The sequence below is a fragment of the Protopterus annectens genome, chromosome 3.part1 (assembly GCF_019279795.1).
Source record: "Protopterus annectens isolate FY-2018-M chromosome 3.part1, PAN1.0, whole genome shotgun sequence".
Classification (NCBI taxonomy): domain Eukaryota; kingdom Metazoa; phylum Chordata; order Ceratodontiformes; family Protopteridae; genus Protopterus; species Protopterus annectens.
Genome location: NC_056732.1, coordinates 663,029,734 through 663,055,036, shown reverse-complemented (window position 1 = coordinate 663,055,036; position 25,303 = coordinate 663,029,734). Strand labels below are relative to the sequence as shown.

At 40.4% G+C, this 25,303-nt stretch overlaps 1 protein-coding gene across 1 annotated transcript in view; it reads left to right on the top strand.

Moving 5' to 3' along the window:
- Window positions 1–25,303, top strand: part of CYRIB (CYFIP related Rac1 interactor B) — a gene marked incomplete in the record, with an annotated part of 1,384,994 nt that overhangs the window by 676,113 nt on the left and 683,578 nt on the right. Inside the window, 1 exon segment of the mRNA XM_044066242.1 lies at window positions 953–1,037.

Here is a 25,303-nt window from a genome sequence, read left to right as displayed (position 1 = left end):
CACCATAGAACCAATCCCCAAAAGGCCAGACCAAATTTTAACTGCACCCGAGGATCATTCGTTTTAGACAAAGGGATTGCTTTTAGATGCCATGGTGGTAGCAGTGGCCATAAAAAAGGAACTGGCAGAGGAAAAGTCCCACTATCCATCCTCCCAGAGGTTTGGAAAACAGGTTTATGCTTCATCAAACTTTGCATTATGGTCTTTGAACTTTATGGCACAGTTCACCAGACTCCAAAGGGATCTGATGAGATACCCTGGTAGGAGCCATATCTAATGAAGTCCAAAATAAAGTTGCTTCTCAGTTTGTCACCATAGAGTCCATTTCAAATTTATCCATGAGGCTCATGGCACATGCAGCCGAAGGGACGACTAGAGCAGTGGGATCAGGCATAGAGTCATGCCTGGATGCTCTTGTGTGAATTTGTGGAGCAATTAAAGTCTTCATTTGTCTGTGCCGCCGTTGACAGAGCATCCTTTTTGGCATAAAGTTCAAGAAATGTTGTCTAGGTGTGAAACTGGAAAGACCATTTCTGCAGTGGCGTACGTTTTTCTACTACTAAACGGTCCTTTTCAAGGAACCAGCGGAAAGCAAAAATGTAGTTCAAAAAGTCTTAAGGGCCTTTCCAGGACACTCATGGCAGTGGCTTCCCCAGGGGCAGAGGAGGGGAGCTTTAATGGAAGATGCCATCCATGCAGTAGAGGTGGCCCAGAAAAATCAGGGTTCCAGGAATACTTTTTTTTTTTTTTTCTTGTGGGCTGTAGTAAGGGCAGTGTCTGTTCCGATATTTAGAACCAAACCCACATGTCAAAGATAAATGAAGATGGATAACACAGATGGAATGTTATGGGAAGTACTTTCCCCCTCCCATACTATACATGTTGCAGATTCTAAACTTTTCCCATACTATACATGTTGCAGATTCTAAACTTTTTTTTTTCTCTCCCTCAGCAGCAGAAAACGCCCTGTCTATTCTTGAAAGGGGAAGTTAAAAGACTAGAGCAGAAGTTGGCAGGCAAGAACAGCTGTGCATACAGTGAGTAGCAACAAAGCAATGCTTTAACAAAGTTCCATGTTTTTTCTTTTCTCTGACTTTATTCTATGTACTTTTGTGTTGCTGCAAAAGTAATTGGACATAACTATATCCTCCAGAGCTTACTACTGGCTGTGACAAAATCCTTTGAATCCTGGAATATTTTTGAAAATTAGTGATGAAAAAGCAAAAGCCATACAAATAGGGTGTAAAAAAAACTTTTCAAAACTCGTGACCTAGTGTTATGTTGCATAACATGCCAAACTTAAATTTTCTTTAAAGTTCCACAAAAAAAAGTTTCATATTTTGGAAACTTTACACTAATTCAGTGTTACATCACAGATACAGTTTTGAATAATCTTCGTTGTTGGTGCAAATGTAATGTGGTATCCTTAATTGTGAAAGCTTGATTTGCACAGACACACATGTAACAATTAGGTACTTGTATCAGGAATATGTTTATAAAAAAAATTACAAATGGCGTGGACAGTAGGACAAATTTGAAGTAACCTACATTCTTTATTAAATGAGATCTCAGCTGCTGGAGTGCTAGAGGAAAAACTTTTCAAAATGTGTTTTCAAGTTGCTAGGTAGTTGAGCTAATTGGTGATTCAAACTCAAGACACCTAGCTAGGAGAAGTTTAGGTAATGCCACAATGTTGACATATTTTTTTGCCCCTAAACTAATGCTTTAGAAAGGAAGGTAACCCCAGATTGCTCATCTTTGTTGTTGTTTTTGGAACTCTCAGTTGACATCACTTGATAGCCGTAGTTGTTTAAAGAGCTGGTGTCAGCTTGGTGAATAGGATAAATCGTACATCTGTTTGGAAAGAATATTTTGACCAAAGAGTAGTGAGAGTATATTGTTTTGTAAGTTAAACTTCCCTTGTGGGTAAGTGGTGGTATCTCTGCTGCAAAACCTGCTATTCTACATTTTGGGTCTTCTAGAATATCTTGTCAGCTGCATTTGATAATGTTGTGGAATATGAGTTTTTTTTCATTAGAATGGCTTGAATGACGGTTGATTTAGTTTCAGAAATAAAATGATTTTTTTCATTACCTATTGTAATGCATGTCTGTGTGGCCTTGGAAGGATTAATTTTATATAATTTATATACAGATTAACAATTTGTACTGCTTCTTGAGGCATAGCTGTTCTGTGGTTTAATTGGAGGCATCAATGCTACTTCTGTAGAAGTCATTCTTAAATAAATAACCTTGCTTTTTACGCTGACATAGTAGTGGTCTATTTTCTCAATCTAACCAGTGACAAGCAGTTATAATCTAATTGAAGAGTGTGTATTAAGATTGCCGGATTACTTTAACCCTACGTGAAGATGAAACATCTGCACGTTGCATAAGGAAGACTTCACTGTGATTTCTGGATCTGTTCCAGCACGAAGCAACCCTTGCCATAGTCATTAACAGTTTGCTTGGAGGGGTTTGTTCAGTCTCTGCTCTCCTTGATCTCACAGTGGCTTTCTGGCATAGTGTACTATGGGATCCTACTGAAACATTTAGACAGTTACTGCAGTGCCTCAGGGAAATGTCCTGTTTTGCTTCTGCTTCTCTGGTTATTCCAAAAGTTGTCTTTGACATTAATTTGTCCTTTTCTTTTCCTTTTGATTGTGCTTTGTTGAAAGGTTCTAGATTGGACCTTTTTCCCATCACTGTATTTAATATCCTGAGTGAACTTATTGAAGAGGATTGCCTTGTAATTCTTGTGTTAATGAAATACAGCCGTACCTTTTCCGTCAAGTTTGTATAGTCTCTGAGCTCCCTTGTCTGCGATAACTGCATCAAGCTCATTACAACTTGGATGAGTCGCCATAGCTGTACATGCTAATCTCAAGAACTCAAATTTTCAGCCTTTAAATTCAAATCCCTTTATTGATTAGGGAGGGGTGATGGACTTAATATTATGTCCAAGGTGTGCAACTCTGGAATATCTTGGACATACTGATATTCTGCTACGTTTAGAAGTGTCTTATCCCTCAGAAGGCCATGATCCCTTTGCAGGCAGATTCCATCATTTGTATGCTTACCCAGTTTTCATTGATTGTACTGCAATGGGGTCTGAAAGATATGAGCAGGTATTGCCTCATAATCATCCTCCCCCTCACCAAGCTTCTGTACCACCCAGGCTGCTAATTCACCATAGGATGCTTGGTTCATATTTAAGAGTTTCTCTTTGTTGTGGAGCTGGCACTCGTCACCTTGCTTGCCTTGAGAGACCCATTTCTTTCACTTAGCACTTTAACCGTACTAAACTTGTCTCATCAACCTATGATACTTTGTATTTGTTTGCATTGCTTGTATTTCTGTTTAGTTTTTAAAGCAGTATAATGTATTTGCGCACATTTTGATGACAGTTAAAGAAAACTGGTTCCTGTCTGTCGGAAGACCGAAGACTTATTTTGTCAAATGCGTCTTGGTCAAACTACAAATGTCAAATGCAAAATGATGAAGCAGCGTATAAGCAAATTCTTTCCCTGGGAAAGAAGTCGCTTGGCCGCTTCCGTCACTTTGCCATTTTCGGCACTGTAGTGTGATATCTGAGTTGGTATATTTAAGTAGGGGGTGTGGGGGGGACAGTCCCCCTCCCATGTTGGGGGGGTGTGGGGAATGAAGCAATGTTTTTAATGTCTTTTTGGGAACGGCGTTTTTTTTTTTCTCCCCCCTGGGAACGACGTTCGAGCATTTGATGTAAATCTTCCAACAAAAATGTCCTCTGGTACCACCAAGGATCAAAGACCAGCTTTTATAGTTTAAAACGCAGCTTTAATGAAAACAAATACACTTCCAGCATTAATGTCTCGTATCCAATACATTTTCTTTTAAATGTTGCTTCATCAGATGTGGACTGACTTATGAACCTTTCCCTGTATACTTCCTCTACTCAATGAATTAATTGGTTAACCAATGAAGCTAAAAGAGTCATTATTAGTTATTACAGGGTATTGTAACCATAAAGTGACTGTGTGCATGTAGAAACATTTTTCAAAATGAAAACCTAAAACCATTTAACTTGTTAAAAACCATACTATCTGAATAACTTTACCTAAAACTTGATATGTGTATTAAAACACTCAGTTTTAAAGTATGGGAAGTTTACTTTAAGTTCTATGTAATCTTTTTAAAAAATTTAAAAAAATATAAAAAAAAATGTGAAAAATAGACTTAAAACTTGATTCCAAGATGGCGGATATCATGTAAACACACTCTCCTTGTAGCTCCTCAGTCAGCTATTTACCTCGTCTTAATCAAATGCCATCAGACTGGATTTACAAATAACTAAAAACTAAAACATATCAACCAAGCTCTCTGCTACGCTTCTGGAGTTTTAAAAGGCCTCTCTACTGAAAATACAGCTTTTTATTCTCTGAAAGCTTATACTGCAGCACCGCATGGCAGTTTTAGGCCTAACGCGGAAAGAACAGATACAAGAATAAAAGGGGCAAAATGCTTTTCTATACTACAAAGGAACAAGACCACATGGATGTACAAACCACAAAAAACAAACTATCACAGTTATCTTCTCCAGAAAGAGATTACCTGTAAAAGACAGAGAACACTGAAGCTACAAGAACCATCCAAACCTAATCCTAAAAACAAGCCTGAAGGGACTTTTACACTTGACCTAAAATCAGCACTTCTACCCATACAAAGTACCATTTAAAGTTTCTCAGATCAACTGTCTAACTTTGGCATCTCAATTGAAAAAATAGTAGAGGTTAGATCAGGCTGAAGCAAAAACCGCAGCTAATGAAATGAGAATTGAAGAAATACAAAAACAACTGAAAAACAAACAAACTGCCTTAAAAGACCTGCAACAGAAACTTACTGACCTAGAAGCAAGTAGAATAAATAATATTCTCATAAGAGGAGTTCCAGAATGAATAGACCAAATGCAACTACCAAAAACATTTAATGGAAATATTTTCATCCCTACTAGACAATAATCCTACAAGTAAAGGCATTGTAATTGAAAGATCTCGGAGCTCTTCGAAGGTCACAAAACCTTGCTAATCCTAGACAGAAACATGCCAAAATATTAAACTATCATCATGTGCAGAAAATATTAAAAGCAGCAAAACAAAAAGGCTTCCTGAACTGGAAAGGAAACAAACTCACCTTTGCCCAAGATGTCCCTATGCAGATAAAGCAAGCAAGACCAAGCACTTAACACCCTTTTGCTCTTATCTCATCACAAAAAAAAAAAATTCCAGCTGAGATATCCCAATGCACTATCTTTCACTATACTGCTAATACACCAACAGAGGCTAAAATTGCCTTTTCTAAAGATCTTGGTGAACTTCCAAGCCTTTAACTTCTAAAATGACAAGGAGGAGGGAGAGGGAAAAGAAGTAGCAAGGGAGAGGGAAAAGAAGTAGCAAGGGAGAGGAGGGAGAGAGAAAAAAAGAATAATAACTTTTACATTTCTGATATACTCTCTGCTATTCTAAAGGAGCCATAACTAACCTTGAGTTATGTTCACTTCACCCATTACCTAAAAAGCTCAGTGAAGTTGTGGTACCCATCTCAAACAAGCTGGAAGCAACTTGAAGGCCTAAATCAAGCCGTAACCATCGTTGCAACATTCCATAGAAAGGATTGTAACATCTAATCGAGATGTCCATGTAAAACAGCAAGTTGAACTTTTTGGTCCTACCTCAATTCTATGGCTAAACGGGGGAAATATTTAACTGTAACACACCTCTCAAGCTGACTTCTTGACACTTGCATCCAAGGAGCTCTACATTGACTATTTTCTGCTTAATTTCTGAAGAAAATAAAGGGAAACTGGATGGAAATCAAAAATAAGAGGGTGTGGTGATTTATTGTAGCTGCCAACAAAACTAATGCAGCTTCTCTCTCTCTCTCTCTCTCTCTCTCTCTCTCTCTCTCTCTGATTAGGATATCAAACAGGTAAAACTTTTAACTTTGAGTCACTGTTGCTTCTGTAAAGTGTTAAAGCATTTTAATATTGATAGAAATAAACATCTTACAGAAGAATGTTGATTGTAGTTTAACAAGTAGGAACAAATGCTATCGGGCTCTGAATGTCCGACTGCATAATAAATGTAATCGGCAGGTTGTGTATTTTGTAAGGCCAATTAATCAAAAGAGAAAATGACCATTACTTTACAATACATACCATATATCAGAAAGAGTTAAGATTTATGTACGTGTGTGTGTGTATAATTTTGTGTGTGTGTGTGTGTATAATTTTGTGTGTGTGTGTATAATTTTGTGTGTGTGTGTATAATTTTGTGTGTGTGTGTGTGTGTGTATAATTTTGTGTGTGTGTGTGTAATTGTGTGTGTGTGTATAATTTTGTGTGTGTGTATAATTTTGTGTGTATGTGTGTGTGTGTGTATGTATATATATATATATATATATATATATATATATATATATATATATATATATATATATATATATATAATGTATGTATATGTGTGTGTATATATATAATGTGTGTATGTATATATATGTATGTATATGTGTGTGTGTGTGTGTGTGTGTGTATGTATATACATATATATATATATATATATATATATATATATATATATATATATATATATATATATATAGTTTTTTTTCCCTCTTTCTCTTACACAGTAATTGAAATTGTTTACAGTATAATAAATAATCTGTATAAGCCCACACTAAATTTCTGATGATAGTAATGCATGTTCTCTAGAATACAGCTTCTGTTTTTGCTAAAGAAATATACACCACAGGTTAGAAAGAAGACATGATATACCCGAGACTAGTTAGTTGTGCTATAATAATGTCATTAGGGGTGCCTAATGAAACTAATGCTTACCTTATTATGAAGGTCATAATCCATATGCTATCTGTCATCTATTATATGCCTAATCATTTCAATGTATATATGCCCAACATAACTCTCTGATGCTGGTGATGCATGTTAACTAGAACAGAATACAGCTTCTGTTTTTGCGAAATGAATATACAACACTGTTTAGAAGTGAGGCGTGGTATAGCCTAGTCTAGTTAGTTGTGTTACAATGTCATTAAGTGTCTGTCTCTTAATGAAATAATTGCCGCCCTTATTACTAAGGTCGTAATCCATATGGCATTGGGCATTAATACTTCTAATTATCAATAGATGTAAGATAAAGGTATATGTTTAATAACTATCCTTATTTTTCAAGACATGTAAAATCTGGTCCATATCAGCATCAGGAAAAATTAATTATCCTGATAAATGGGGCAAGGATGTTGGGTTTTTGTTTTGGAGTGTTTTTTCACATCTTGTATTGCTGAGTGTATTATGTATATATGTTTTTTCTTACAATTGCTACTATTTCATACAAACCAATGTGCTCCTGCTTTAGTACTTGGACTACTGTTTGTTCTTTTGAATAGTCTCTCGGATGTAGTAGGTATGTGGCTAGGCACAGTAGGGGTAAAAAGAGACTCTAGGGCCACAATAGATTCAATAATCCTAATCTACGACTTGTATATATGCACATTCATACTGGAGAGAGAGTCTTCCAAGTATTACATTTATTTTTCTATAACTTATACTCACTATATGTAAATGTATGAAATAAGCTCTTGGAATATCAGAGGCCTATAGGAGAAAAATAACAAAAAAATATTACGCTTAATTTACCATTCCAACTCAGACATTACCTTTTTATAAGAAACACAACTGCTAGATGTGGATTGGAGTAAAGACAGAGATAAAAGATGGATATCTTCAATTATTGCCTCAGGGAGGGAGACTAACTCAAAAGGAGTAGCTATTCTGATTAAAAAAATCTTTTAAAGAAAAGGTAATAGATTTGGGTACAGACAAAGAGGGTAGGTGGTGCTGCTTTAAAACCAACTCCATATCAAATCTTCTTTCGGCTGCTCCCGTTAGGGGTTGCCACAGCAGATCAGCTGTTTCCATTTCTTCTTGTCCTCTGCATCTTGCTCTGTCACACCAACCACCTGCATGTTCTCTCTCACCACATCCATAAACCTCATCTTAGGTCTCCCTCTTTTCCTGTTACCTGGCAGCTTCACCCTTACCATCTTTTTCCAATATACTCTGAATCCCTCTTCAGCATATGTCCAAACCAGCGTAATCTTGCCTGTCTGGCTTTGTCTCCAAACCTTCCAACCTGGGTTGACTCTCTAATATACTTATTCCTAATCCTGTCCATCCTTGTCGCACCCAGTCCAAATCTTAACATCTTCAACTCTGCCACGTTAAGCTTGGACTCGTGCCTTTTTGTCAATGCCACTGTCTCCAACCCATATAACATAGCTGGTCTCACTGCCCTCTTGTAAACCTTCCCTTTCACTCTTACTGGTACTAGTCTGTCACAAATCACTCCTGACACTCTTCTCCACCCACTCCATCCTGTACTCTCTTCTTCACCTCTCTTCCACACTCGACTCATCCACCTTTGCCACCTCTACTCCCGGCATCCTCACGGTTCCTCTATTCTCCCTCTCATTCACACACATATATTCTGTCTTGGTCCTGCTGACCTTCATTTCCTCTTCTCTCTAGAGCATATCTCCACCTCTCCAGGGTCTCCTCCACCTGTTCCCTACTTTCACTACAGATCACAATGTCATCTGCAAACATCATAGTCCACGGGGACTCCGTCTGATCTAGTCTGTCAACCTGTCCATCACCATTGCAAGTAAGAAAGGGCTCAGAGCTGATCCTTGATGTAATCCCACCTCCACCTTAAACGCATCCGTCACTCCCACCACAGACCTCACCGCTGTCACACTACCCTCATACATATCCTGTACCACTCTTACATACTTCTCTGACACCCCCGACTTCTTCATACAATACCACAACTCCTCTCTAGGCACCCTGTCATATGCTTTCTCTGAATCCACAAAGACACAATGCAGCTCCTTCTGACCTTTTCTGTACTTCTCCATCAACACTCTGAGCAAACATTGCATCTGTAGTGCTCTTTCCTTGCATGAAACCATACTGCTGATCACTAATCACCTCCCTTCTTAACCTAGCTTCCACTATTCTTTCCCATAACTTCATGCTGTGACTGATCAGTTTAATCTCTCCGTAGTTACTACAGCTCTGCACATCACCCTTATTCTTAAAAATCAGTAACAAAACACTTTCTCCATTCCTCAGGCATCCTCTCACTTTCCAAGATTTCATTAAACAATCTAGTTAAAAACTCTACTGCCGTTTCACCTAAACACCTCTATGCTTCCACAGGTATGTCGTCTGGACCCAACAGCCTTTCCGTTCTTCATCCTCTTCATAGCTGTCCTTACTTCCTCCTTGCTAAACCACTGCACTTCATGATTCACTATCCGCACATCATCCAACCTTCTCTCCCTCTCATTCTCTTCATTCATCAGCCCCTCAAAGTACTCTTTTTCCATCTGCTCGCTTGCGAGTATGTTTCCCTCATTATCCTTTATCACCCTTACCTGATGCACATCTTTACTAGCTTGGTCCCTCTGTCTAGCCAATTGTTACAGGTCCTTTTCTCCCTCCTTAGTTTCCAACCTTTTATACAACTCTTCATACACCTTATCCTTCGCCACCTCTCTCTCAGCCGTGCACCTCATCTCCTTATTACTCGTCTACTTTCTTCATCTCATTGACAATCCCACTTCTTCTTCGCCAACCTCTTTCTCTGTATACTCTCTTGTACTTCTTCATTCCACCACCAGGTATCCTTGTCCTCCTTCCTCTTTCCAGATGTCACACCAAGCACCTTTCTAGCTATCTCTCTTACTAGCTCTGCTGTAGTTACCCAGCTATTTGGTAACTCTTCACTGTATATCAAATAGACCTACAGTTTTCCTGAATATATATGGGCCCTGTGCCAATCAACACAAATTTATTATACAAATATATAACCTGCCATCAAAATTTCCGAATCATGAATATGTAATAGGAGGTGACTGGAATATGGTCAATGACTTGCAAAAGACAGAACTAGCAAAAACAAATTTCATAATAAGAGCATTGAGAGCACTAGAAGATTTGAGGCTAGACTATTGTATGTGTGATCCTTACTATACAAAAGCGCATTCCACCAATATGTGCACATACACATACTACTCTCTTATGTTATAAGACCTGGTCTAGGATTGATTTTTTCTTAATTTCTAACTCCTTAATCAATGATAAGACTGTATACTCATCTTGTCAAAGATTCCTCTAAGATAACTATAAATATAACCCCAGTAACCAACCCATTAAAGAACGAAAAAATCCTTCACTTGGACATTAAACCCTAACCTCTTAGACAAATTAAGAAGTGATAAATGATATTAACAAAGAAATGGAGGAATCTGATTCAAATCTGTCCCTTTCTGACATCAAAAATAGACTTAAACTCCCTCTAGTGTCCATTCTAATAATTACACTTTGAACTCCTGACCATAAATGCAATGAAAAACCTATACTTTTGTGATTTGGCATTGAAACCAATGTACAAAGGTATTAATGTTAAAAATCATTTCATTCCTAGAATACTGTTTAAAAAATATTATAAATGCATATTATAAAAATAAATACACATTGCAAAAACCTAACAAAATATTTTACTCTATTAAAACCATCCTTAAAGTTTGGCTGCCCTCAATTTGAGCACAGGGGCAATTGAGATGTAGTCGTTAAGTCCAGGAAATGTATTTGCTTGAAGGATGGTCTGCCCCCATAACTCTTTATATTCTATTGTTTCCTGCCATAAACCACCCCTTCCATCGATTAATTTAAGGTCTGGTGAGTCCATTTACCATAAAAAAAGGCCTTCCAACAAGTAAGACATTAGTTGTAAATTTATCAGACTATTGTTCAACACATTCTGAATTTAATGTTGTACAAAAAGGGTTCTTTTATACCGGCAATGGACATGAACATTACTGATATTATCTTTGACTTAAAACTGTTTACCCGTAACCTGACATTGAAAGCGTTATTTGGTAATGAACAAAAAGAGTATGATACCATTTTTAGGAAACTGAGTTAATTCATTCCAAAACAAAATGTTTTAATTAATGCATTTGAGCAGACGTGTATCTCTGATGTGTATAAAATGTGTTATGAGCGGAAACAACTTAAAGAAAGTGAAAAATAGCATAATTTAAGTAAGGAAGAATTTATAGCTATGCATGATTTAGAGAGCAATAATCTGATAACCATTAGGCCAGCAGATAAGGGTGGGCAAATGGTGGTTATGAACAAAGCTGATTACAATAGTTTGATGTTGGAAATGCTGGATAACACTGACTTCTATCAAAAAATGACATCTATACAAAGTAAGAATATGATACTAAGAGTAGAAAAAGAAATTAGATGCCTAGAAGAATTAGATCTTTGTGATAATATGGTGAAATATTTAGTAATTACGGATCCAACCATTCCAAAGATTCAGGGGTTGCCTAAATTACATAATTCTATTTGACTCCTAATGAGACCAGTAGTGGCTGGAAAAAATTGGTGTACTGAACCAGCTTCAGTATTCATTGAGAAAAACCTGAAGGCCTTGATATATAAATCAAAATATATCTTGAGACAGAGCATTTTCTCAGGGATTTATATGAATTTATCAATGAAATAGATGCTTCAGAACAGCACTTTTTTGTTACACTAGATGTTGTTTCACTGTTCAGTTATACCAAATACAGTTGGCATTAAAAATGTGATGCATCTACTGGAAATGAATAAGGAATTTGGAAGTAGAACTATAGGAATATTACAAAGATTGTTACAATTAGTGCTTGAAAATAACATTTTTGTATTTAGGGAAGAAATGTATTGGCAAAAGAATGGAGTGGCAATGGGCACTCCTTGTGCTAATAGCTATGTCCAAATGGGAAATGGAAAATGTCATAAAAGGAAAGTTTGACAAAATGATAATTTTTTTACAGAAAGTTTAGGTTCATAGGTTCATACTAGGCTATCTGCCCAAGGGCATTTATAAGCCTAGCCCATAGTTACGTGGCTTTCGCCACCCCTTTAGTTTGAATAAAAACTATGCCTATCATTTTTCTGTGCCTCTGTCAAGCAGTGACACTGAAGTAATCCCTGGGGTATATCTGCGACCTCCCATCCATTGGTCAAGATTCCTCTTGAACAAGGCCAGCGAGGTGCTCTGCCTCACATGTACCGGGATTTTGTTCCACAGCATAGGGAGTCTCTGGGTGATGAATCTGTCCCTCCAGCACGTTCTATTTATAACCGTGTCAAGGTTTAAGTCTCCCGCCCTTGTGGTTCTGAGGGATCTAGATTTTTTTGAGGTGAAGCATATTCATCAAATCTGGGTTTGACATGGCCTTGTATGTCAGGCACAGGTCACCTCTGAGCAAGCGGTATGAGACTGAATAGAGCTGGAGTTCTTTCAGTCGGGCAGTATAAGACATATTTTTGAGACCCTTTATCCTTTTGGTGAGGAACTTTTGGGGCCTTTCAAGCTGCAGCAGGTGTCTGGTCAGATACATTCCAAACGGGGCATTGTACTCAATCATAGGTCTAATGAGTGATGAGTACAGGGGGACGATGACCTCCCTTGATCTAGATGTGAATCCCTTCATGATCAGGTGGGCGATATAGAAGGTTTTCCTGACTACTTCAGCAACATGAGTGTCAAACGAAAGGCTACTGTCAACTTGGGTCCCCAGATCCCTGATGGCTTTTTCTGTGCTCAGTGGATTGCCACCTATATGGTAGCTAGGGGTAACCTTGTTTTTCCCAAAGGGTATGACTATGCATTTTTGGCTTAACTTCAGGCCATGGCTCTGGCACCAGTTATCCGTTTCTGTGAGGCCCTTCTGGAGGATATCTGTGTCAGATATGTTTTCGACTATGGCGCCCAGTTTGCAGTCATCTGCAAACTTTGTCAGCCATAACCCTCCTGTGTTTGCTTGTACTTCAGAAAAGTAGATGCCGAACAAGGGTAGACCCAGGACTGAGCCCTGTGGGACACCACTTGTGACAGGCTTTGAGTCTGACATGGCTCCAGCAACTCTGACCCTGTGGGTTCTGTCACTTAGCCAGTTTGCAACCCATCTTGTGATGTATGGGTTTACATTCAAGCTGATGAGTTTTTCGATGATACCCGAGTGGGGTATTGTGTCGAAGGCCTTTGCCAGGTCGAGGTAGGCTGTATGGACTGCCTTTCCCTCATCAATGGCCTTGGTGACTGTCTCAAAAAGTCAACCAAGTTTAAGAGGCAGGATCTGCCTTTGACAAAGCCAAACTGGGTTGGATCCAAAGTCTGCAAGTTCCTATGTCTTTATTTATGAGTTCCATTATGATCCTCTCCATGGCTTTGCAGATAAGGCTTGTCAAGCTAATGGGGCGGTAATTTCCAGGGTCTGTGGAGGCACCGCCTTATGAAGTGGGACCACAGTCGCCAGGCGCCACTCCTTGGGTACGTATCCTGAGGTGAGGCTAAGATTAAACAGCTGTCCTAACTGTGGGTTTAATTCCTCGTTGAGTTCATGAAGCACACAGCCGGGGACACCATCCGTCCCATGGATGCTGTGTTTTTGCCTTAGTGAGGGCAGTTCTCACCTGGGCGTTGGAGATGTTTGGGGGCTACAATCCTCTGGAATAGATATCTCTCCTTTGGGGAGGGGGGAGAAGTTTGCACTGAACCTGTCAGCCAGTATGTTAGCAATGTGTGTAGGTTCAGTAATTTTCACATCATTTTGAACTAATTCTGAGCATATCTGGGAGTTTCCTCCTAGGGTTCTAACATAGCTAAAGAAGGCCTTATGATTGTCTTTAGAGTCCTTGGCGATTTTTCTCTCAAAATTTGCCTTGGATGATTTTATGAGAGCTCTTAGTTTTTTACTTATAATGATCAAAGGTGTCTTACCTTTCAAGGATTTTGCTCTATCTTGTAGTAGCTTCCTCCTTTTGTTGTAGAGCTTGTTTATGGCTGGGGTCCACCAGACTGGATGCTTGCCTTTGGTACAGAGAGTCTTAGTTTTGTTTGGGATTGCCTGATCCATGCAGTCCTGTAGGTGCTGGTAGAAGGCATTTGTAAGTGATTCAGCGGTTTGAGTAATGTTTACCATTGGCTCAGGGGCCTTAAAGGAGATCACACTAGTTTTTAGAAGTTTGTAGATCTCTTCCTTTTATGCAAGGGGACGGAAGGTCAGTTATATGAATTCTTAGAATTTATTAATAATTCTACAGAATTTCTTAAATTTACTATGAATCATTCTATGGATGGTATTAGTTTTTTGGATGTATATGTGGAAAAAGATGATGTAGGCAAGGTTAGCACAGGGATGTTTAGAAAGACATGCCATGCAAATTATTAAGCGGAGATAGTATGCATACTAATTTTATTTTCAGAAATGTAGCACAAAATCAGTTTCTAAGGGCATCAAGATTGAGTGTAAAAACTAAAGAGTATGCGAAACAACTATTCTTGACAGAAAAATAATTGTTAGATAGAGGTTATGACAACAAAATGGTAGCTAACAGATATGGAAGAAGTAATTAGCAAGAGAGGGAACGAGGCCAAACCATATTTTTCAAAACAAACAGTGAAAGGGAGAGAGAAGGTGACATAAGAATGTTAGAATGTGTTTGAATTATTCAAGGGATGTTAGATTGTACACTAACATTATAAATGAACACTGGAATATACTAACATCAGATTGTAAAATGTAAGAGCTAGTAGGCACAAGACCACAATTTAGCTTTAAAAATAAGAAGAACTTAAAAAGAAGACTCTGCATAGACAGAGAATTGAAAGGCAAAGGAAATGAAAAAGGTACTAGACCATGTGGCAAGTGCAATTTTTGTAGTTTTATCTGTGATGATTCACAATTTAAACATCCAGATAAGGTGAGATGTGTTACCTGCAAACCTATGCGAAATGTGATGCAGCAGATGCAGTATATTTGGCTGCCAAACATGTCACAAATTTTATGTAGGGAAAACAGTCTCTTAAAAGATAGGATAAGAGAACATTTATATCGTATCAAGAAAAAAAAGTAGTTTCAACGCACTAGCGAAGCATGTGTCAGTTACTAATGAACAATATGTTTTTAAATTTGTTGTTTTATGCAAAACATTCACTGATATAAGAGGGGGTGATATAAGTGCAAGGACTGAGGAGAAAGAAACTGAATGGATTATTAGGTTAAGGGCTAGTTCAGGACATGGACTGAATGACTCTATTCCTATAAGACCAGTATTGAAAAAGAGATCACTGAATAGATGAAATGTTCAATTTTTATTCATGTTTTTAACATTTTATTTAAAGTTCTGGATCTTGCATTAAGAAATAGCACTGAGAATATGTATATATGCCTTTAAATGGTTAATTGAAGTCTTGTGACTGATTATAAGAGCTATATAAAGAGTGTGTATTTTAATGGTAGCTATACACCTGAAGAAGCTATTTGTGAAAGAGTCTGTGTACTAATAAACTGTGTTGCAACTGAGTGGAATACAGATCCTTGTCTCGTGGTTGGAGAAATTTGAGTTAAGCTGTTATTTTGGAGTACTTTTGTTGCTGTTCAGAAGCTTCACCTTTGCAGTTCACTGACTTTGTGAATATTTTGGAATATTTTTATGCAAAGGTGCCTGTTACATTGGGTGGTTTGCACTATTATTACACTTTTGTTTATGCTTAAATAGGTTCATAGGTAGGTACTAGGTTATCTGCCCGAGGGCATTTATAAGCCTAGCCAGTGTGTGTCAGCTTTCGCTGCCCCATTGATTAATTAACTGAGCCTCTGTCAAGAAGAGCCAATGAAGTGATCCCAGGGGTGTATTTTCTGTTACCCATCCACTTGTCAAGGTTTCTCTTGGAGTGTTGGTGTGGGGCTCTGACTAATGTAGTTTGGAATTTTGTTCCAAAGCATGAGGAGTCTCTGTGACTGGAATCTATCCCTCCAGGATGTTCTGTTTATTGTTGTGGCGAGGCTTAGCTCACTAGAGCGAGTGGCTCGCAGTGACTTGGATTTCTTTAGGTGGAGCATGTCCATAAATTCTGAGTCGGCATGGCTTTGTAAGTCAGGCAGAGATAACCTCTGAGTAAGCGATATGCGACTGAGTACAGCTGGAGTTTTTCCAGTCGGGCTGCATAGGACATATGTTTGAGGCCAGTAATCCTCTTGGTGAGGTACTTTTGTGGTCTTTCCAGCAGTTGAAAGCGTCTTGTGAGGTACATCCCAAATGGGGCATTGTACTCTGATGGGTCTGATGAGTGACTAGTAGAGGGGCACCATAACCTCTTTATTTCTAGATGCAAACCCTTTAGTAATTAGATGGGTTACATAGGATTTCCTAACTACTTTGGCAATATGATTGTCAAAGGAGAGATTACTATCTACCTGGTCTCCCAGATCTCTTATTACCTCTTCTGTATTAAGGGGGCTGCCACCTATGTGGTAATTCATGGGTGTGTTGTTTTTCCCAAATGGGAGGACTGTGCATTTTTTGGCATTTAACTTGAGAGCATGACTTTGACACCAGGTGTCCGTCTCAGTAAGGCCCTTTTGGAGAATGTCTGTGTCAGCTGGAGAGTCCATTATGGCTCCCAGTTTGCAGTCATCGGCGAACTTGGTTAGCCATAGTCCTCCTGTGTTTGCCTGTACTTCTGAGAAGTATATGCCGAACAGTAGGGGTCCCAGGACCGAGCCTTGTGGGACACCACTTGTGACTGGTTTAGAGTTGGACTTGGAGCCCGCCATTCTTACCCTGCGAGTCCTGTCTGTAAGCCAGTTGGTAACCCATCTCATGACGTAGGTGTTTATGTTCAGGCTGGTGAGTTTTTCTATAATTCCCGAGTGGGGAATGGTGTCAAAAGCTTTGGTGAGGTCAAGGTAGGCTGTGTGAACTACCTTCCCCTCATCTATGGCCTTGGTGACCTGTCTCGAAGAAGTCAACCAGGTTTAGTAGGTATGATCTGCCCTTAAAGCCGAACTGGGTCGGGTCAAGTGTTTGGAGTTTCCCAATGTCTTTAATGAGTTCCATGATGATGTGCTCCATAGCCTTGTAAACCAGGCTAGTCAGGCGTATGGGGCGATAGTTACCAGGGTCAGTTGTGGCCCCTCCTTTGTGGAGCGGAATAACCATTGCTGTGCGCCATTCTATGGTAATGTAGCCTGTGGAGAGGCTGAGGTTGAACAGTGTGTTTAGGTGGGGGGGGGGTTAGTTCGTTCTATAGTTTGTGCAAGATGCAGCCTGGGACACAAGAAATTCCAAGCTCAGAAGGGCAGAGTCCAGCTTCTCCTTCCACAAGAGTGCAGACCGCAAACCTCTTAATGAAAAATAACTGGCCTGAAGCCTAAGTGCTTAAACCGGAACTAATACACTTTTAGAATAACAGACACTGAGCTTTCAATCAGCAGTTCCCAACTTAGAAGGATGTAAGCTACCTGTCCTGCCACAGCAGTGCAGACCACAAACCTTCTTAATGTAAAACAACTGGTCTGAAGCCCAAGTGCTTAAACCAAAAGGCTTAGAATGATAGTTACACCAATCAGTAATAAATACAATTGAGTACTTTTAAGATGACGCAAAAGTAAAAGTAGAAAGTAACACAAATGCAGTAAAAGCAGATGAAAAAAGTGCAAATTTTTTTTTTTTTTTTGAGTGAGTTCCCCATCCCCAGGTACGTGCTTCCAGCACTGCTGCCAGTACAGGGTTTATATACATTTTGGCCTTTTCATTTCTGCTTTACTTTCAGCACTGTTTTCATTAGTCTGGGTCTGCGGTTTCTTGGTTGAGTTAAACAAAACTTGTCCCGTATTTTTTCTGACTGTTAAATTCTTACTAAAAAACACATGCCACATGATAACTCATGCCACCATGCCTTGCTGTGGTGACTCAGTAGCATTCTGCAGCAAAACGGGTCAGAATGTTCTGAAAACCGAGACTTTCAATGTTATATTCCTGCAAACTGCAGATTCCAAGATCCTACTTTTATTGAAGGGACTTATTTCCCTCAATCTGTATATTTAGCCCTGGCAGATTTGGTGCATTCTCTCAATCTTTTAGTGGAAGAAGTAAGGTCAAAACCAAAAACAAGCCAGTGCATTTCTTTGTGCCGGTCCCAAGCCCGGATAAATGGGCCGGGTTGCGTCAGGAAGGGCATCCGGCGTAAAAACGTTGCCAAATAATACATGTGGACAACAGTACAGATATACATACCGGATCGGTCGAGGTCCGGGTTATGCAGAGGACAGGAAGAAATGGAAAGCTGATCCGCTGTGGCGACCCCTAACAGGAGCAGCCGAAAGAAGAAGATGGGAGGGCAAAGACTGAAAATCAGGAATAGATTTTAATTATTGCTCTTATAAACTTAGAAAATTGCTAAAATAACATGTTGCAGTAGCATGCATTTTTTGAAGGGTATGCTGTTTGAAATTGATATATCTAGCATTACGCATTATATTGTGAATTCAATCCTCATTAATTTTCCAGGAAATCACAAATGTTAGGAGGAACAGACAAAAAAATTTTGTCATTCTGCAAAAATCTGGACTTTTGAGAGCTGTGAACAGTTGTGCCTCCTTTAGCTGTCACTTTTGAGGTCCACTCGCCCTGTTCACCTACCTTTTAAAGAGGTAAGTGGTCATACCGAAGAAAAGACCCTTAAATGTAATTCACAAGAATATCCAATCTCATTTCTACCTTTTTCAGCTAGAGATGTGGTAATTTGCACAGAAAAAGGGAACTTTTCAGTGTCAAACTGCTTGCCTGTCATAATGCTGTAAGCAGGTTAGAAAAAATGCTTAGAAAGAAAGCTGCATTTTCATTGGCACAGTAACCTAGTTAAAGAATGGCTACTGTTTTTGTTACATTTTCTTGCATTCTAAACTGTAATAATACTGGCAGTTAAAAACTGGGGAAGATGCAAAAATGATGAGCATTGTGGGATGTGGTCAACACAAGCATCACATCACAACATAATACACACACCATAGTGTGTGTTTCTGTATATCTGTATGTAGATGTGGTTGTATATATCTGTGCATGTTTGTGTGGATGTGTTAGTATGTATGTCTGTATCTCTCTGCTTATTTTGTGTGCGCATGTGTCTTTTCTTATCCAGCACTATTAAGCACTCTATTCTATGTCACATGATGTGCAGTCTTGCACTACCTTGTGCCCTGGAATAGAGAGCTTATCTGTCTGTGAAGGACAGATTTTCCTCTTTAGACGCTAGGTAGTTTGAGTGCACCTGTATACCAGTAACAGCAGTCTGGGCCAGGTGTCAACAAGCACAGCTATGGCAGTCAGCACTGGTTAAGGTTTACAGTAGCACCAGTTTAAGCAAACTATCTCGTATTGGGCATTCATTGGATGCCAGATGTGAAGGTCTGCATGTCCCCTTTGCAGGCAGCAGCCAGTGTGGCTGAAGGCAAAGCATATTTGGAATCCCTGCATTTTGTAAAGGCACTGGGGGACAGAACTGATGGAAACCAGGGAATGGCAATCCATACTGTTTGCACTGAAACAAGGGGAAAAAAACTTGGGAGAGAAGGAAAGGGGGCCGTTATTTCATGCGTCTCATCTCCTGATCACTCAGAGGGCACTAACATGGGAACAGCTTGGAAGTGCAGAAAACTTTTGAGTAGTTGCATGTTGTTGGAAACTAAGCCAAGTCATCTCAATGACTTTTAGGAATTTGATCGGAATTTGTTTCATTGGGAAGGTTTCTAAAATCTCCATGCCACCCTACAGCTGCATAGTGAACCTGTACCTCAGCAATGAAAATAAAAGTGTAAACCCTTTAAAATATCTGAAAAAACTGATAGAATGTAGTCTTATTTATAAATGAGCGTTGTGCTCCTACTCTGTATATTCATATGAGAATATTGAGCCAAAAGTCATAAATTCATAAAATGAAATGTTGGGATCAGTGTCCAGAATGTCTTGGAATCGTAAATCTTGGCAAAGCCAAAAATAATGGTGGTGCAAGGCTTAAAAATAGGGACAGATTTTAAGTACTGTTCCTGTAAACTCAGTTGCTAGAATAACAGGTTTTGCATTCTGTATTTTCTGAGGGGTATGAAGTCTGCAATTCATATGTCTGCCATTATTTGTTATTATTATTTAGTGATTTCTGTCTTCATGTTGATATCCCACAATTCCATTGGAGTGATTGGGGTTGCATGGTTATGTTTGCAAATTTTATGTTAATCAGCATACCAATTTTTGGCTAATTGTACCTATTTTTCATGGATCTTTGTCCAGATTTTTGATGTTTTGAGGTTGTGAGGTATGGCTGTGCCTCTCAAGAAGCTCTTTGTAGGATAGCAGAGATATCAGCGAAAGAACAAATGTCTGACTTCTGGTACAGTATTGTAAATCACTCTGACTTATTCACATTACACAGTTTACTTGTTAGTCTAGTGAATGCCTGCTGTCATATCTTAACTGATCAAGAAAGGTTTTAAGAACATTTGACTCTCAACATAACTGATGCTGCAATGTTATGTCTTTCGGCTTTTCCCGGTTAGGGGTTGCTACAGCGGAACTCCGGTCCACTAATGATTGGTAGTTGATTTTTACATGCCGAGTTACCAGCCCTGATGCACAACCTTCAATGAAGGTACGCCCATTCATGCACGTCTCCACATAGAAGACGCTCTAGCTGAGAATCGAACCGGACATAGCTGATGCTGCAGTAAGTTAATTAAAAAGAAGTACTGTTCTTCTGCAAGTACCATGTTACTCTGCTTGTTATCTACAAAAGGAGTGTTTAAGTTGTTGCTACCTTGAAGATGTCCTTCAAGAATGCAACTGCAGTCATAACATGTGGGTTGTCCTGCCTCAGGCAGCCCTCGGTCGGCCGGATTCCAAAGTCTGGGTCCGATGTCGGCTGATGTCGCATTTCTCTCCCGACGTCAGAGCGGCTGGAGTACATAAGCATTAGCCGACGCCATTTTCTCCAGTCTTTCTTGCCGCGCGGTGCCCGAAGCAGAAGCAGTTCGCAAGTGCCGGTCGGTCAGCTCCTGTATTCTACGATACCGAAGTCACCAAAAAAGCTAAGTACCCCGTTGGGGACCTTTTCTTGCCTCAGCTGATGTCAGAAATTACTGAAAAAGTTAACAATTGTCTTTCTTGTGGTAAACAAATACCTCATAAGGATTTCCAGTCTTTTACTGCCTCCCTTGCCTGGGCCCAGACCACGACGTCTCGGCCTGTGTAGCCTGTGCTCGCTTCAACAAGCGAACTCTCAGGCGCCGGGCGGAGTTCGCTGAAGATTTTTTCGGCGATAATTTTGCTTACACCATGCCGTCGGATCTTCCAACATCGCAAACTCCCAAAAAGCGAAAAGACCGGGACCGACATCCTCGGCCCGCGTCTACCACCGACTCCACGCCAAAACATAGCGCGAGTGCTCCGGTTCCCTCTGAGACGGTCTCTCCACCGCTCCGAACCGAAGACACCGCATTACCGACGACTCCGATTCCAGACATTACTCCGGCGCCAGTTATAGATTTTCCTCCGGATACCGAAACCGAGGAAATGCCCGAGACCATTGCTGTAGACAAGGTCACTCCTGCACGTGGAGCTGCCAGGCCCCCTATGGCCATGTCTATTAAGGCCTACACTAGGGCTAAGGCAGCCAGCAAAACAAAGTATATTGCTTCTAAATCCTTTCCTCCGCCGACTCCAGAGACACAAGTTATGTCCATGGCTGCTGATTTGATTTCCATGATTAGAGGTTCACAGGCCCATCCTGAGAGAGGATCCCAACCGCCTCCTAATAAAAGGCCCCGGGTTGAACCCTCTGATCCTACTCCTTCAGATGAAGATTCTGAGGGCTCTGTCCACTCAGATAGCCAGGAAGAGCTCTTCCAGACCTATGAGGACTCGGATGCAGAAGATTCCATCCCCTCGGCCTCCCCTCCTGAGGATATTTCTTTTGGGGAAGTTCTGCATACCATGAGGGAACTTTTCAAGTGGCAAGGTCAGGAATACTCTGATTCTAGGAAACGCCGTAGGACTTTTCTTAAGAAGCCTCAGCACAGGCCCTTAGCTATTCCTCCTGTACTTGATGTTCTGGATGATTTGTATTCTGACTCTAGTGCTACCCCTGATTCTCTTCCTCCTGCTCCAGCCAAGCCAGACAGGTATTACAGGGTCCCAGAAACTCATTCCCATTTATTCAGGGCCCATACTGCTGATTTGGAAACTATTTCACAGGGGCCTAAAGGAGTTTCAGCCTCCACCTCTAAAAATCCTTTGCCCTCCAACAGGGAAGCTAGGTCATTAGAGAGATTGGGCAAAAAGGTTTTACACATCCACTACCTTATCTATGAGAGCTTTAAATTGCCTTTTTCATATGTTACAGTATCAGGATTATCTGTTAGAAGATTTACAAAAAACATTAGCCACTCCTGATCCTTTAGACAGGAAAACTTTGCAGGAAGCTGTACATAATACTCAGCAAGTAAGCAATCACTTCCTGCAGTGTGGATATGATGCACTGGAAGCTTCATGTAGGGCAGCTATGACAGGGGCAGTCAATCGTACACATGCTTTGTTAAAAGATCAACCTCTACCAGATCATGTGAAAGCAAAACTTCTAGATGCACCTTTGGAAAAGAACAAGCTTTTTGGTGCAAATGCTAAGGATGTGTTAAAGACCATCGAAGAAAAAGCAAAATCAGTTTAGACTGTGAAAGATTTCCTCCAGGTACAACCCCCCAGATTCAGTAGGAATTGGCCTTCAAAAAACTGGTCCTTTCCTAATCCAGAAAAGTTTCAAAGGGGTAAGAACAGACGTGGCCGAGGAAGAGGCCAATACAGAGGCCCTTACAGGGGACGACAATGGCAGCCAGGAAACCAAAGAAGTGACACAGGGGTTTCACCTGCCCCACAACCACAATCTCAATGACTTTCCTCTACTACCGCCTACCAGGGAACAACTAGAAGCTCCCTTGGGCGGGAAATTATCTCTGTTTGCAGAAAACTGGCACAGACTGACTAAGGACAAATGGATTTTGGACATTATAGACCGAGGGTACAGGTTTCATTTTCATACCTTACCAAGAAAACAAGGCATGCCAAACCTACCACAAAATCAGAGGGCAGAGGCTATCAAGCAAATCACTCTGCTGACTCGAATGAAAGCAATAGAAAGAGTTCCACAACAAGAACAAGACCAGGGGTTTTACTCAAGACTGTTCCTTGTTCCAAGAAAAGAATCTCAATGGAGACCAATACTGGACTTGTCCGTATTAAACACCTTTCTCATAGTACCAAAGTTCAAAATGCTGACTCTACAGCAACTCCTTCCCATGCTGGGCAAGGGGTCGTGGCTGATTACTCTGGACCTCAAGGAGGCATACCTGCATGTCCCTATCAGACACAGCTGCAGAAGATACCTCAGATTTCTTGCAGGGCCAGAGCATTATCAATTCTCAGCATTGCCATTTGGCTTATCTACTGGGCCCAGAGTATTTACAAAATGCCTGGCTTCAGTAATTGCTCATTGCAGGCTCCAGGGTATACAAATTTATCCGTACCTGGACGACTGCCTCATACAAGCGGACGACAAATTGATGTTGACAAAAACCTGGATTATGTCATACGATTACTTCAAGCTCTGGGATACACAGTCAACTTCCAAAAGTCAAGACTGCAGCCATCCCAGCAAATAATCTTCTTAGGAGCCAAACTAGACACAGCCTCTCAGATGGCTTACCTGACAGAAGACAAGCAAGAGAAGTTAACTCATTATTTCAAAGGTTTAGCAAAACTCACCCAGATGACTGCAAGGAGATTCCTACAGGCCCTGGGTTACATGGCATCCTGCATTCTCCTGGTTCCATTAGCAAGACTACACATGAGAAAGCTTCAATGGTACCTAAAAAGCATTTGGTCTCAACACAGCAACAACTTGGAGACAATCATACCACTCATTCCATGCCTACAAAAGGAATTCCTATGGTGGGCCTCGGTGAGCCAGGAAAACACAGGTATGTCATTCAAAAAAACACAGATAACACAGACCATGACTACAGACGCCTCAGACCTTGGATGGGGGGCGCACATGGAAGGCAAGTGTATACAAGGACAATGGTCTCCAAAGGAGACACATCTACATATAAACCAAAAGGAAATGCTGGCAGTAATGCATGCCATCGAGGCTTTTCAACACCAACTCCAGCAAGGCCATTTAATGATACGGACAGACAACACCACTGTGATGTGGTACATAAACAAGCAGGGGGGCACCCACTCTTACCCCCTTTGCAGACTGACAATGCAGCTTTGGGAGAAATCACTGAACCTAAACATCCAGTTACAATCCCAGTTTGTTTTAGGAAAAGACAATGTGTTGGCGGACAGCCTAAGCAGGAATTTCACAGATCCACACGAGTGGAGGTTACATCCGAAGGCCTTCAGACAACTCACTTCGACATGGGGCAAGCCAGAAGTGGACCTATTTGCCTCTCACCTCAACCATCTTCTACCAAAATTTTGCACAAGGACATACCATTCAAAAGCTTGGAAAATAGATGCGCCCTCATTCAACTGGAACTCCCTAGCAATCTATGCATTCCCACCTCTGCCACTGATGACCTCAGTATTACTAAAGATCAAAGCAGAGAAGCCCAAGGAAATCATAATAGCTCTGGACTGGCCAAGACAACACTGGTACCCACTACTACGGAGCATATGCCACACCAGGAGGTGGGCCCTCCCCCAGTGGCCTCTACTTTTGACTCAACACAATTTCGAAACACTGCATCCAAATTTTCTGACACTGCAGCTAACAGCCTGGGAGATCCCATAAATAACTTCAGCTTATCTCTCTCCAAGGAAGTTCAGCGGATACTAACAGAGGCTCGAAGACCATCCACCAGAAAGGTTTACTTAGCAAAGTGGAAAAGATTCAGCAATTGGAATACCAGCAAGGGACATGATGCATCATTGTTGAACATCCCACTCATCTTGGAATATTTGGCAGATATGTTAAAGAACGGCCTCTCATATTCTTCCATAAAGATACATGCATCTGCTATTTCAGCTAGATACAACACTGATCCTCCTGTTTTCTCACCCCTTACTAAGGCAATTCCTCAGGGGAATCAAGAACATTAAGCCGCCAAGAAAGGCCCCAGTGCCAGCCTGGGACCTCAATTTTGTCTTAGAAAAACTGACTCTACCTCCATTTGAGCCAGCAACTTCAGTTGACTTGCAATTTCTCTCATGGAAGACAGCTTTCCTGTTGGCAATTACCTCGGCAAGAAGGGTTTCGGAGCTTCAGGCCCTAATGGCAATACCACCCTTTATC